This window comes from Malus sylvestris, chromosome 15, assembly GCF_916048215.2.
Source record: "Malus sylvestris chromosome 15, drMalSylv7.2, whole genome shotgun sequence".
Classification (NCBI taxonomy): domain Eukaryota; kingdom Viridiplantae; phylum Streptophyta; class Magnoliopsida; order Rosales; family Rosaceae; genus Malus; species Malus sylvestris.
This window is the reverse complement of record NC_062274.1, coordinates 49,982,899-49,998,825: the sequence shown is the minus strand read 5'-3', so window position 1 is coordinate 49,998,825 and position 15,927 is coordinate 49,982,899. Positions and strand designations below refer to the sequence as shown.

General features: G+C 33.6%; 1 pseudogene; it reads left to right on the top strand.

The window, feature by feature from the left end:
- Positions 1–1,757: 1,757 nt before the first annotated feature.
- LOC126604636 (uncharacterized) lies at positions 1,758–2,755 on the top strand (annotated as a pseudogene).
- Positions 2,756–15,927: the final 13,172 nt, after the last annotated feature.

Genomic DNA, 15,927 nt, shown 5'->3' with positions numbered 1-15,927 from the left:
AAAATTGGGTTGCTAAAGATATCTTCAGTTGTAAACCTCTCGGTCGCTTCATCCGCTATTTCATCAGTTTTAAGCGGCAACGCTCTCTTGCTGAAAAATAGCGAATTTGGTCTCGATTTGAAGAAAATTTGAAGCCCTAAAAGATCGCATCTTCTGCTGGCGTTTTGATTTGGGTAATTAAATATGTCGCCCTCTTTCTTTGTAGGTTTTGTTGTTCAAAATCTTGAGGCTTTTGCTTTGCTTTGTTTCGGAATGAAATTTATGCATCTGAACTGCGGATTCAGCATTGAGTTGGCCAATTTCAAAATTAGGGCACAAATGCAATGCCAAATCCATGGAATCGAACAGAGCCTATATGGGTTTTGGTTATAATTGTTTGATTTGACAAAAATTGCCGATTTTGAACAGTTGTTTCAGTTCAGCATAATAAAAATTAGGGTTTTCTTTTGTGATTTTTCAGGTACTTTGCATTTGTAATTGTTCAATTCGAGTGCCCAAATTGTGCAGAGTAACAAGTATCGGTTAAAAGGTCTTTTTTGTTATGATCACTGTTACTGTTAGTCACAATGACCATCTGCAAAGTTGTAAGCTTTCAGTATGTTGTTGCGTGCTTGCTGCTATAGTCAACATTGTATACCTTTGTGTTTTGTTCATTGGAAATGCTAGTGTTGGTTTGACCTTTTATCGTTACCCTCACCATTCATATTATTGTAATGTACTGTATTGTTTTCAGTTTTTATAACACCAAGTTTACATATGCAACGAAACTGCAAAGAAAAAGAATTTCTTATATGTATATATTATAATATTATAGTTGCAGTAGTTACCTAATTGCTCCCAAAATTTCTGATAGAGCGTCCATATCCTTCGGTAGTTGATCCCCATCACCTGAAGTTGATGTATTGAGAAACTTGATGTATTGGCATAGGAATAGGATGCTGTTTCTTTGACCTGGTAACACCAACTTTAGTGAACTTAATATTTATGCAGAAAGATTGGATATTAGTCTATTATCTTTAGTAATTGCTTGAGTTTTAACATTAATAGTCAGTACTGCAGAAAATGCTAAGGAACTTCTTTTTAAGTAGGAAGTGTGGGAAAATGAATATCAGTCTTTTGGTCTTAAGTGAATGTAGCTTTTAGTTTTGTATTAATTTTAATGTTTCTGTTTACATTGTTCTAGCACGTGTCTGAGGGATGTCAAACAAGGACTTTGAAAATGACCTTGATGATAAAGCTAATTGGCCAGAACATATTGAAGACTACTTTATTAGTATGTTGTATGAAGAGACAAAAAAAGGCTTGCAAACCAACACTTTAGAAAAAAATCAGTGGTATACTATTGGCATAAAGTTGTTTGACAAATATGGTAAGAGATACAATCGTGAAAAATTGAAGCAAAAATATAATCGATTGCGGAAGATTCACCGTGAGTTTGCCAAGCTTGTTAATCATACTGGGATGGGTTAGGATCCTGTTGCAAACACTGTTCAAGCATTGGACGAAGTTTGGGCAACTTATATTAAGGTATTTATTGTATTATATAATGGTTAGTAAGATGACTATGGATATGTTTTTGTGTTTGGTATTGATATATTTTACTTTATGATGAACTATAATTAAATGAGTATGGAAATGACTAGTTTTGGTAATATGATTAATGTTATGTTATTATCCTATAGTATTGTCTTGTCACTTTGTTTAGCTATTAATTACTTGATAGTTGTATAATATAATTATTTGTATATCTATATAGGATGGATTCAAATGAAGTGGACAACAATGGTTCAAGTTTCGAAAGTGATTCATCATTTGATTTTGATGATTCATTTGGAGAGTTGCTTTTAGTTACAAGATTATATGACCATTACTCACGTTTAAATAAAGAGCCATGCATGACTTCACATTTTTCAGGCTGCCAATATGTGAGACTTATTGAATGGACATCCACATAGGTTATTTGATATTGTAAGGATGGATAAAAACATGTTCAGGAATTTGTGCTCGACATTGAGAGAATTAAACTTTTTACAAGATGATAGATCAGTTTGTGTGGAGGATGTCATTTGCATGTTCTTATTTACTATTAGTCATACAATCTGCAACATGGTAATTGCTGAAACTTTTCAACATTCTAAAAAGACTGTGTCAAGACAATTTAACCGAGTTCTCAAAGCAATATGTTGATTTGGTACTTGTATAATTCAACCTCCAAATATGGATGCGACACCTTCTGAGATTTTGGGAAATCCGAAGTGTGACCCATGGTTTCAGGTAATGTATTTATAAAGTACATTTTATTATTTAGTTAGATCATGACTATTATTTTCTACAAAACCTAGAAAGATACATGTTTAAAGCTCTAGAATAACAACTTAGGTTGAAGTAAACTATATTTTGTGTACTAACATGTTATGATTTGAATTACAAAATGGTAGAATTGCATTGGCGCTATTGATGGAGCACATGTCAATGCATGGGCTCCTTCATCAAAACAAATTTCATACTAAGATAGAAAAGTTAGTGTGACACAAAATATTCAGTTGGCATGTTCATTTAACATGATGTTCACATATGTCTACACCGGATGGGAAGGAACGGCTAATGACTCGAGAGTGTTGATGGATGCAATAACAAGATAAGAGAATAGGTTTCCAATGCCTAAAGAAGGTACGAAGTCATTGAAACATATCAAATTACTTATAATTTTCTTTCTTATTGTATTTGGCTCAAGTGAAATACTTATATGCATTGTTCTTGGAATAGGAAAATATTATGTTGTTGATTCCTACTATGCCAACATGAGTGGGTTTCTTGAGCCATATCGCAAAGTGCGTTATCTCTTGCGTGATTTTAGAGGAAGAGGTAAACGTCCAAGAGGAGCAATGTAATTGTTCAACTTTAGGCACTCATCACAATGTAATGTTTTGAACGAAGCATTGGAGTGCTTACGAATTGTTTTCTTATTCTAAAGTTGATGCCAAATTATCCAATTAGGAAGCAAAGACGCATTCCCTTTGCATGTGTGCCGTGCACAATTTCATTAGAATGCAATCAAGGAATGATACTTTGTTTCAACAATTTGAAGACAATGACGTTGATGTGGTAGATTAAGAAAGCTCGGGGGCGAATCAAGAAGGGGAAAACATGCATTTGAATGACAACAATGTTATGAATGATGTTAGAGACCTTATAGCCGGATCAATGTGGCTTGATTACGTCAATAACAATTAGTCTCAAAGTTTATTGGTTTTCTAGAATGTTTTAATGTAATATTATTATCTAAGACTTGAAGTTTAATATGATTATCAAGCATATATGTGTTGTATTAGCACATGGATATAAAAATATTATGTTTAAGGTTTAATGTTATATGTTTTGTATGTCTTAAAACAAATACATAATTGGAAGAAGAAAAAAAAAACTGTTTTCAAGAGTTAAACCAAACAAGTTTTCAAATTTTTAGATTAAAAAATAATTTTTAAGTTCAATGCCAAACACGTTTTTGAAATTTAGTTTTAAGAACAATTGAAGTTTTTGAGTACAATACTAAATAGGCCCTAAATTTTCTAGACTAAAAATGTTAGATTTTAGGCCAAGGGTTGGAGATGGTCTAAACAAGTCTAGATGTCATTTCTTAACTTTGAAACTTATAAAGAATTAATCGGCACGGTCCCCGCAACCTAGCACTTAGGTAAGGTTCAGGTAATTTCACCGCCGCTGCAAAACCCCAACCTCCATTTACCGCAAAATCCTCAATCCGAAAGATAGCAGTGGCCGATACAAAGCTCGAAGCTTTTTTAATGGCGTCCTAATTACATCCTTTCAAACGCAATCCCAGAACGAAGTCGCCTGCATCCAAAGCTCTCAGCTCATATCGAACCTTCACTCTCAGAACTCTGCCACACTTCTTTTTGTACTTCTTCCTTATAAAAGAGCATAAGTACAATCAGTGGACTTTAACCGATATCCAAATTTTTTTAATGGAGAACTGAATTCAAATAAAGAGAAAGAAGAGACTATCAAGCTATCAATTCATTCCAATTATTTCCAGTAAATTGTGAAAGATAAACAATTTTAACAAATAATTAAGCATATTTCTATAACATTATAAATCTTTGCTGATATAAAACTGATAAGAGCTTGGGAGGGTCTTAACACTCAATTATCTAACCAACAATCCAAAGAAAGCATAAGAAAATATATAGAATTGCACTCACACTTGCTTATATTTAGCTTGCCATTGTCAGCGTTGAGACATCCAGCTTCAACATATGACTTAACCCTCTTGTTTCATTACCTCGGATTATATTTTTAACCAAATCCGATGTCTCATCTATCTGAGGTCGTCGAAGAAACTCTTCAAAAACAAAAATATTACTTACTAAGAAACTAAATCAAATTTGAAACAAAACCCAGAATGCTACTTACCTAGCCCTTGCTGAAAGTCGACGAGTAATGTGCTTCCAGTGGCCACCAACTCGTCAAAATTTTCCAAGTCTACAGAATTGATGAATTTTAAAGATTGCCCAAATGAAAAAAGCAAATTTCTTTTGGTGGTAAAAGATCAAAGCAAAGTTACCTGGCCATGAAATTTTTGAACAAGTTGATAACTTTGTCTTCGAATTCAAATTTTGACATTGGCAGCGAACTGAAGAACTAAGGAGAAGAACTGAACAAGGAAGAAGTACAAAAAGAAGTGTGGCAGAGTTCTGAGAGTGAAGGTTCGATATGAGCTGAGAGCTTTAGATGCAGGTGACATCGTTCTGGGATTGCGTCTAAAGGGATGTAATTAGGACGCCATTAAAAAAGCTTCGAGCTTTGTATCGGCCACTGCTATATTTCGGATTGGGAATTTTGCGGTAAATGGGGGTTGGGGTTTTACAGCGATGGTGAAATTACCCGAACCCTACCTAAGTGCTAGGCTGCGGGGACCGTGCCGATTACTTCTTTATACATTTCAAAGTTAAGAAATGACATCTAGACTTGCTTAGACCATCTCCAACCCTTGGCCTAAAATCTAACATTTTTAGCCTAGAAAATTTAGGGCATGTTTGGTATCCTACTCAAAAACTTGAATTGTTCTTAAAAGTAACTTTTAAGAACATCTCTTAGAAACTGCTTTTTTTAGGTTTCAAAAACTTGTTTGGCATTGAACTTTGTTGATGCACAAAACTGGAAGGTCTTGGAATAACGTAAATCCGACCGTGAATCATGCAAACGCCCAAGAACACAAAGATGTATCGTGGTTCACCCCAATGTTTGGGCTACGTCCACACTCATGTTGATTGTATTTCTTTGTATGAATGTATGGATTACAAGTGTGAGGGGGAGTCCCCCAAAGAAAGAGATAGTTTGAGAGAGTTTCTCTGTTTGTAGGAGGGTTGCTCTGAATATGAGAGCCTCTGTTTAGGGATGTGAGGCCTGCCCTTTTGTGAGGGGGAGGAGTCCATTTTTATAGAATAAGGGGCTTCTCCTTTTACATAATTAGTTATGGGCTGGGTAATGAGGCCGAAATATGAGGCCTAATATGTCAAAGTCTGAGGCCCAATATGTGTGGTACCAACAAACTTAAAAATTATTTTTGAATCTAAAAATTTGAAAACTTGTTTGGTAACTCTTAAAAACGGTTTTTTTTCTTTTCTTTTTCCAATTATGTATTTGTTTTAATATATACAAAACATATGAAATTAAACCTTAAACATACTATTTTTTATATCCATGTGCTAATACAACACATATATGCTTGATAATCAAATTAAACTTTAAGTCTTAGATAATAAATATTACATTAAAACATTCTAGAAAACCAATAAACTTTGAGACTAATTGTTATGTTGTGTCGTGCACAATTTCATTACAATGCAATCAAGGAATGATAATTTGTTTCAACAATTTGAAGACAATGACGTTGATGTGGTAGATGAAGAAAGCTTGGGGGCGAAGAAACAAACAAAGATGAGAAACATATTAGAACTGAATGTACAAACAACATGAAGATATTCCTTGGGATAAGAGAAAAAAAGGATAAAGACTACCTTGTCACCGTTACATGCTTCTTCATTCAACATGTCCGCAAAACTATCATCCTGAAAGTCGGGTAAATTTCCCATTACAATTCGCATTGCGCCATTTACATCCTCCATAAGGCGTTCAAGTTCATTAAGTACGTTTTTGCCTACAACAACACTTGCATTCTAAGAGATGTTTTTAAAAGTTAGTTTTAAGAACAATTCAAGTTTTCTAGAATGTTTCAAGTGTTAAACCAAACTGTTTCTAAGAGATGTTCTTAAGCTTGCGAGTCAAGTATTAATACTTGTCATCTGTGCAATGCAAGGTGATTTGTGATTTTGTAAACATTGGTATTCAGTAATATAGAGAAGTATTAGCATACGAGTGCAAAGGTTAGAACAAAGTTCTACTAGGAGAAGAAACAAACAAAGATGAGAAACATATTAGAACTGAATGTACAAACAACATGAAGATATTCCTTGGGATAAAAGAAAAAAAGGATAAAGACTACCTTGTCACCGTTGCATGCTTCTTCATTCAACCTGTCCGCAAAACTGTCATCCTGAAAGTCGGGTAAATTTCCCATTGCAATTCGCATTGCGCCATTTACATCCTCCATAAGGCGTTCAAGTTCATTAAGTACGTTTTTGCCTACAACAACACTTGCATTCTTAAACAAAAATTTCAGGAGTACATCAAGTGCGATCTTGCATCAAGTAGGGAAATGTACCATTAACAAACTACAAACTGCAACATATATCAAACATTCAAACTACAAACTGCAGCACACAAGATATGAAAAAATTACTACTACGAACAGATAAAACAGCTCATTGATAAAACAATACTTGGGTTATAGACTGGCGTCATGACGTGGCGCAATGAGAATAGCTCACCTGTCGTACAATATTTACTTGATGGAATGTATTTAAATTATTCCTATACTAAAACCGAAACTCGGGTACATTGTTCATGAACAATGCACGAACAAAAATGCCCTCCAAATGCTTCTTTTTGTGCCATTTTTTGAGGTTTTTTAACAATAAAATGACTGTTTTGCCCTGATTGCCCATGCGCCCTCGTTGCTCCGGCTTCTGATTCGATTTTCTTCTTCTTTTATTCTTCTGCTTTTTGTTTCTCTGTGTCGGCGTTCTCAGAATTTTGTGTCCTAGGTTTCTTTCTGTATAAAGCCCTGGTTTTTGTCGCTCTCCAATCTTCTCATCTTTTTCTCGCGAATTACCCAGATCGGTTTTTCTTGCTGGAGAAAACTGGGTTGCTAAAGATATCTTCAGTTGTAAACCTCTTGGTCGCTTCATCCGCTATTTCATCGGTTTTAAGCGGCAACGCTCTCTTGCTGAAAAATAGCGAATTTGGTCTCTATTTGAAGAAAATTTGAAGCCATAAAAGATCGCATCTTCTGCTGGCGTTTTGATTTGGGTAATTAAATCTGTTGCCCTCTTTCTTTGTAGATTTTGTTGTTCAAAATCTTGAGGCTTTTGCTTTGCTTTTCTTCGATTATCTGTTAAGAGTTGTTAATTTCTGCTTCTATTTGGTTGGGTTCGAAATTTTTTTCTGCTCTTTTGATCTGTCCTTTACAAGAAAGGGTTGCATGTTTCTAGCGGCAATGGTTTTGATTTTGCAGTTTTTTTTATGCTTTTTGTAAACGAGAGACATGGGGAGTTTTTTTTAGTGAAATTTTTAATTGGCCAAATTTTTATTTCCATTATATTCTGGTTTGGAGGGTTTTGTAGCATGCTTATCCAAGCTTGTAAGTTTTCTGACAGATCTAGAAGTACATCAAGTTGGAGGGTGGATATTGCAAAGTAATATAATCAGGTTGGAGGCCGTTTGAAATAAACTAGGAGGGGAAAGGAGGGGTGTTCAGGTTTCGCGGATGGTCAGAGAAAAATAGTAGAGAAGGGATGGAAGAAAAATTTAGGATTAGGGGGTACGAAAACAGAGGTAGGAAAGAAGAATGTGAGAGAGGGATGGGCTGAACTCATTTGGACTAATTTTTTTTCAAATTGATTTGGGGTTTTGTTTGGGTTTTGGGTTGTGTAGTTTTGTTTAATTAGGAATATAGTGAAAATGAAATGAACAGAAAAGGGGTAGTGAGAAAATGACAAGTTTTCTTTGTGTTTATTACAAAATTAGTAAGTTGAAAATTTTTGAGAGTATATTGCTTCTTGGAGTAGGTATTGTTTCGAGAGTGTGAATCCCATTTCGGGAATTGAAGCGTTACGTAAATAGTTTGAATGATCTCGGGCGTCTCCAGCCGTTGTCAATTGGTTTTGGGTTGGATGCTCAAATTGTAATAGAATAAAAGGTATTGTTGTTTTTTTTTATTATCTTTCATTGTTTGAGTGGGGAATATAATCTTTACAAATTGCTTCCTGATTGTGTTTATGACTGGTTTCTGTATCTACTTTTAATGCTTAGTACATTAAGGGCATCACGTACTTCCTAAGTTCTCATTGTCAAGTGTTTGTATGGTTTTGTATGTATGTGTGTGATCTTCGTCCCGACTTTGAATGCGTAAACTAGATGGATGAAGAGGTTTTGTTGTTACTTATTGGGCGGTTATATTTTTCTCTTAATTTTGTTTGACATAATTATTTAATCAAGGACATCACTGTTTATACTCAAAAACTGATTAAATAAACTGTGTAAAGAATAGTTGTTTTTAATTTAAGAGCGGTGGGTTGCAAGGTAGATATACCCAGATTAGTTAACTATAATTAAATTAATTTTTTTTTCCGGTTATGTAGCTGAAGTAGCTAAAGTTAGGAACAAACAATTGTGGCTTAAAGTCTTCATATGAAATTAAACCTTAAACATACTATTTTTATATCCATGTGCTAATACAACACATATATGTTTGATAATCAAATTAAACTTTAAGTCTTAGATAATAAATATTACATTAAAACATTCTAGAAAACCAATAAACTTTGAGACTAATTGTTATGTTGTGCCGTGCACAATTTCATTACAATGCAATCAAGGAATGATAATTTGTTTCAACAATTTGAAGACAATGACGTTGATGTGGTAGATGAAGAAAGCTTGGGGGCGAATCAAGAAGGGGAAAACATGAATTTGAATGACGACAATGTTATGAATAATGTTAGAGACCACATAGCCGGATCAATGTGGCTTGATTACATCAATAACAATTAGTCTCAAAGTTTATTGGTTTTCTAGAATGTTTTAATGTAATATTTATTATCTAAGACTTGAAGTTTAATTTGATTATCGAGCATATATGTGTTGTATTAGCACATGAATATAAAAATAGTATGTTTGAGGTTTAATTTCATATGTTTTGTATATCTTAAAACAAATACATAATTGGAAAAAAAAAAGAATTTTTTTTTTCAAGAGTTAAACCAAACAAGTTTTCAAAATTTTAGATTCAAAAATAATTTTTAAGTTCAATGCCAAACACGTTTTTGAAAAAAAAAAAAACAGTTTCTAAGAGATGTTCTTAAAAGTTAGTTTTAAGAACAATTCAAGTTTTCTAGAATGTTTCGAGTGTTAAACCAAACTGTTTCTAAGAGATGTTCTTAAGCTTGCGAGTCAAGTATTAATACTTGTCATCTGTGCAATGCAAGGTGATTTGTGATTTTGTAAACATTGGTATTCAGTAATATAGAGAAGTATTAGCATACGAGTGCAAAGGTTAGAACAGAGTTCTACTAGGAGAAGAAACAAACAAAGATGAGAAACATATTAGAACTGAATGTACAAACAACATGAAGATATTCCTTGGGATAAAAGAAAAAAAGGATAAAGACTACCTTGTCACCGTTGCATGCTTCTTCATTCAACCTGTCCGCAAAACTGTCATCCTGAAAGTCGGGTAAATTTCCCATTGCAATTCGCATTGCGCCATTTACATCCTCCATAAGGCGTTCAAGTTCATTAAGTACGTTTTTGCCTACAACAACACCTGCATTCTTAAACAAAAATTTCAGGAGTACATCAAGTGCAATCTTGCATCAAGTAGGGAAATGTACCATTAACAAACTACAAACTGCAACATATATCAAACATTCAAACTACAAACTGCAGCACACAAGATATGAAAATCTACTACTACGAACAGATAAAACAGCTCATTGATAAAACAATACTTGGGTTATAGACTGGCGTCATGACGTGGCGCAATGAGAATAGCTCACCTGTCGTACAATATTTACTTGATGGAATGTATTTAAATTATTCCTATACTAAAACCGAAACTTGGGTACATTGTTCATGAACAGTGCACGGACAAAAATGCCCTCCAAATGCTTCTTTTTGTGCCATTTTTTGAGGTTTTTTAACAATAAAATGACTGTTTTGCCCTGATTGCCCATGCGCCCTCGTTGCTCCGGCTTCTGATTCGATTTTTTTCTTCTTTTATTCTTCTGCTTTTTGTTTCTCTGTGTCGGCGTTCTCAGAATTTTGTGTCCTAGGTTTCTTTCTGTATAAAGCCCTGGTTTTTGTCGCTCTCCAATCTTCTCATTTTTTTCTCGCGAATTACCCAGATCGGTTTTTCTTGCTGGAGAAAACTGGGTTGCTAAAGATATCTTCAATTGTAAACCTCTCGGTCGCTTCATCCGCTATTTCATCGGTTTTAAGCGGCAATGCTCTCTTGCTGAAAAATAGCGAGTTTGGTCTCGATTTGAAGAAAATTTGAAGCCCATAAAAGATCGCATCTTCTGCTGGCGTTTTGATTTGGGTAATTAAATCTGTTGCCCTCTTTCTTTGTAGGTTTTGTTGTTCAAAATCTTGAGGCTTTTGCTTTGCTTTTCTTCGATTATCTGTTAAGAGTTGTTAATTTCTGCTTCTATTTGGTTGGGTTCAAAATTTTTTTCTGCTCTTTTGATCTGTCCTTTACAAGAAAGGGTTGCATGTTTCTAGCGGCAAAGGTTTTGATTTTGCAGTTTTTTTTATGCTTTTTGTAAACGAGAGACATGGGGAGTTTTTTTTAGTGAAATTTTTAATTGGCCAAATTTTTATTTCCATTATATTCTGGTTTTGAGAGTTTTGTAGCATGCTTATCCAAGCTTGTAAGTTTTCTGACAGATCTAGAAGTACATCAAGTTGGAGGGTGGATATTGCAAAGTAATATAATCAGGTTGGAGGCCGTTTGAAATAAACTAGGAGGGGAAAGGAGGGGTGTTCAGGTTTCGCGGATGGTCAGAGAAAAATAGTAGAGAAGGGATGGAAGAAAAATTTAGGATTAGGGGGTACGAAAACAGAGGTAAGAAAGAAGAATGTGAGAGAGGGATGGGCTGAACTCATTTGGACTAATTTTTTTTCAAATTGATTTGGGGTTTTGTTTGGGTTTTGGGTTGTGTAGTTTTGTTTAATTAGGAATATAGTGAAAATGAAATGAACAGAAAAGGGGTAGTGAGAAAATGACAAGTTTTCTTTGTGTTTATTACAAAATTAGTAAGTTGAAAATTGTTGAGAGTATATTGCTTCTTGGAGTAGGTATTGTTTCGAGAGTGTGAATCCCATTTCGGGAATTGAAGCGTTACGTAAATAGTTTGAATGATCTCGGGCGTCTCCAGCCGTTGCCAATTGTTTTTGGGTTGGATGCTCAAATTGTAATAGAATAAAAGGTATTGTTGTTTTTTTTTTTATTATCTTTCATTGTTTGAGTGGGGAATATAATCTTTACAAATTGCTTCCTGATGGTGTTTATGACTGGTTTCTGTATCTACTTTTAATGCTTAGTACATTAAGGGCATCACGTACTTCATAAGTTCTCATCGTCAAGTGTTTGTATGGTTCTGTATGTATATGTGTGATCTTCGTCCCGACTTTGAATGCGTAAACTAGCTGGATGAAGAGGTTTTGTTGTTACTTATTGGGCGGTTATATTTTTCTCTTAATTTTGTTTGACATAATTATTTAATCAAGGACAACACTGTTTATACTCAAAAACTGATTAAATAAACTGTGTAAAGAATAGTTGTTTTTAATTTAAGAGCGGTGGGTTGCAAGGTAGATATACCCAGATTAGTTAACTATAATTAAATTAATTTTTTTTCTTCCGGTTATGTAGCTGAAGTAGCTAAAGTTAGGAACAAACAATTGTGGCTTAAAGTCTTCATATTTGAAAGTTGATTCTCAGCCTTTGAAAGGCTTTGTGAACGTGTCCTCACGTGTGCAGCAACCTTCATAGCAATTTGGGGTGAGTCTTCATTATCCATGAGTCATGACATGTTACTTTGTTTCAGTTTGTTCATTTTATTTAGCATTTCTGTGCAATTTTTACGTTGAAGCAAACTATGTTATCACATTATTGAAATCATCTATCTACATCGATAAACTTTTAATTAGCACATGATTGATATGGGTATATAGACCCAACATCTTTAGCTATATGTTATAGTTTGACATAAAAATTGAATGTATCAGTTTTAAATCTTTCAACCGTGTTATCCAACTAATGCCATAAACTGCCATATTATTTAAACTCTGTGGAAAGGAATTTACATGCAACATGATCAAAATGACTCCATAAACTGCTTATAAAATACCTTTTCAAATACATAAGCAAAAAGATGGATGGTTCTCACCATGTCTTTACTATTGTCCAATTTTTTTGCTATTATAAAAGCTCTGAATTTGCTAATGGGTTTACCTTTTTTATGGAATTTTCAGAATTTTGGGTGGTTGGAGGAAGAATTTGATTGCTTGACATTTTGAGGTATATAATTTGCTTTGCTTTTGTTTTGATTTCTTCAGTTAGATAGTTAATTTACACCAAGGGAAATTTTATTTAAACCCATTTAACCTCTCTTTACACCCAACTTAAATTTTAAATGTTAAATGTCTATTTTATCCTATTGCATAATTACTATTAAGTACAAAATGAAATTAATAATAAAACTCAAATTTATCAATAAACCCAAACACTATAATTAAACTCTACGATTATTCTTTGTTTTTTTTTTTTTGTCAAAGATTATTCTTTGTTTATCCTACGTTCATTCTGGCTAAAACCCTAATAGCTCTCATAGAGAAAAATATGTTTTTTTTTATTGATAAGGTCTATGCTTGATTTCAAAAATCATGACTCGCTCGGCTTTTTGAAAGCTACGCTCACCTCTAAAGAGGTCGATCGGTTACTTCCATCAGAAGAAGACCTGAAGCTCTTACTTGAAGAGGTCGATCGGTTACTTCCAGTTCAGAAGTGTGTAGTTCCAACTAAATTTTTTTTGGTCTACTTCTAACAGCCATGATTCTTCGAGCGAACCCTTATTGCATATCAAATTTTGAGAAAAGAATTGGCATGCAGCTTGATCAAGCTACGTTGGAAGATCTTTTGATGCCAAACTTCTCTTATTCTATGGATACTCTATACAATGTTGACTGCGTGCAACGAATTCTAGACCACTTCCTTGCCATGGAACAAATTACAGGAGGAGCTTCCTCCCATCAAATTTAGCTTCTAAAAATCAGATGGGTGTAAAAATAAATCCACATATTGAATTGGGTTTATGGGGGTATATTAGGTATTAAATTTGGGTTTAAAAAGATATTAATAGTTTAGTTAAAAATCAAATGGGGGCAAAAAGTAAGTTGGGTGTAGAAATAGGTTAGATGGGTTTTTGTTTCTATTTGGGTTTTTGAAAGTTTAGGGATGTTGCCGAATCATGATAATATTTATCCAAATAAAGGTTAAGTCGATTTGATAATATCATGATAATTGATGGTTATGAAACGTTAATATAATAAATTGATGCTTTGGTTAGTCTAAAATGGTGGTTCGCACAAGACACTCATGGTAATACGTGGGAATCCTATTGCATAAAGATAGAAAGTTATATGAACATTCAGATAGTTTCTTTACAGGCAATATGATTGCCCTTCATTTTCAAGTTTTTTGAAGTTAAAAAAAAAAAAAAAAAAAAAAACTACATTGACCAAGAAAAAGAATTTGTATGACTATAATTGTTTGAAACCGATAAGTATGTAATTTATATTCTTATTTGAGCAATGGAGTTCTCAAGTAAGTGATTCTTGACAAGGATCTTAGAAATATGATCAGTTTGTCAAGAGCCTCATAGAGAGCTCTTTTGTTTCTCTTTGCAACCATTGCAGGAGTGCAATTAAATTATTGAATAATTAATCTTGGAACCTGATGGATCTTTTAATGTCCCTTTTTGGTCTGTCTATTGCAATGTTATGTGACCATTCAGATGGTCCCTCATCACTTTTTAATTTGATGTCCAATGTTTTTGATTAATCTTAAATCAGGTTAGTTAATTATAGTTAAATTAATCTTTTTTTCCCTGTTATGTAGCTTGCATATTTGAAAGCTGAATCTGAGCTTTTGAAAAGCTTTGTAAAGCTGTTGTCAATTCCAAGGTATTGTGAAGCAGAACTTCATAGCAATTTTGGGTGAATCTTGATTGCCCGGTGCATGTAAATTTGTTCCAATTTGTGCATCTTCTTTTGCATTTATGCGGAATTTTTTGGGAGCCCAAATGATTCGGAATTGGAGTTTATGTGTAAATTGATAAGTGTGGGTGTGATTGTTTTTCATTTGGCTGCTCTTTTTAATTTATGAGTGGTTTAGAATATAGTGCATTGAAGATATTGGTTTCTTTTTTCTTTTTGTTCTCCTCTCATTTGGTCAAGTTTGATACACCAATATATTGCCCATATATGGAAGATCAAACTTATCCATGAAGAGCAGGTATTTTATTCTAGAATGGCTGAACAATTTTTCTGTGCATATTTATGAAATCTACCATTAGGATCAGTGACATTCAAACACATATATTTCATAACTGCGTGAAAGGTTGATATAATATGCATTTTCTTTGTCATTTCAGTGTAGTCATAAGCTCGGTTTAATAAGAAGTTGGCAAAAATTGATGGAACGCTTGCACAATTTCACCTTTGTACCACATAAGTTCTTGACGTTGTAAGTAACCAAGAGATGCATGTTTGTAGATTGATAAATTAGTGTATTCTTACATTTATTTGAAATTAGATTTTTTTTTCGTTTTTGCTGCGTGTTGGTGCATTTTTTTGTGTGATTTTGTTTTTCAATCAGTACTGATTTTTAGCTTTTTGTTGCTTTGGCCGCATGTTGATGCAGTTTTACTTCCTGTGAGCTTTTGTTGAGGATTGAATGGGTTGTTTAATTATTTACGTATCTGTCAATTTTGCTTTTCAATTATAGAATGTGGTCAGACACATGCTTGCTTCCATAGATGATTAATCAGTTAGAAATTAGATCATTTTTTATTTCTAATTTTACAGGACCATACTACATATGAAAACACACTTAAATTATATTTTTGCATCATTGGAGTCACTTTTAAACAAAAACACCAAAAAAATTCTTCTAGCAAGTGTTTAGCAGTGTTTTTAACTTTTCTGGTTCTGAGAACAGTTAGATGCATAAAACTTTATTCCTGCTCATGTGTTTCCCAAATTGTTCACTATCTAAATGTAACTCTGTATTTCTACTTATTATTGATTTACTGTTCTTTTCCAGCATATTTTTTCACACATTTACTCTTTAGTGGACACACTAGAGGCAACCAAGTTGATTTGTTGTTCTATTTAAAGTTAATGTTATAGTTTGACATAAAAATTGAATGTACATGTTAGTTTTAAATTTTTCAACCATATCATTCAGTTGATGCCACAAACTGCCATATTTTTTAAACTCTGGAAAGGAATTTACATGCAACCCAATGGTCCAAATTTTCTATCTTTCCTACAACAACATATTGACGCACTTAATATGAAAAATCCATAAACTATTCGACAACATGAAATCCAGCAATCTCTAAAGATGAGAAATGAATGTAGAAATCCAGTAATCTCTAAAGATGAGAAATGAACGTAGAAATCCTACCTCATACATATTAAAATAATTAACAAATTCTCAGT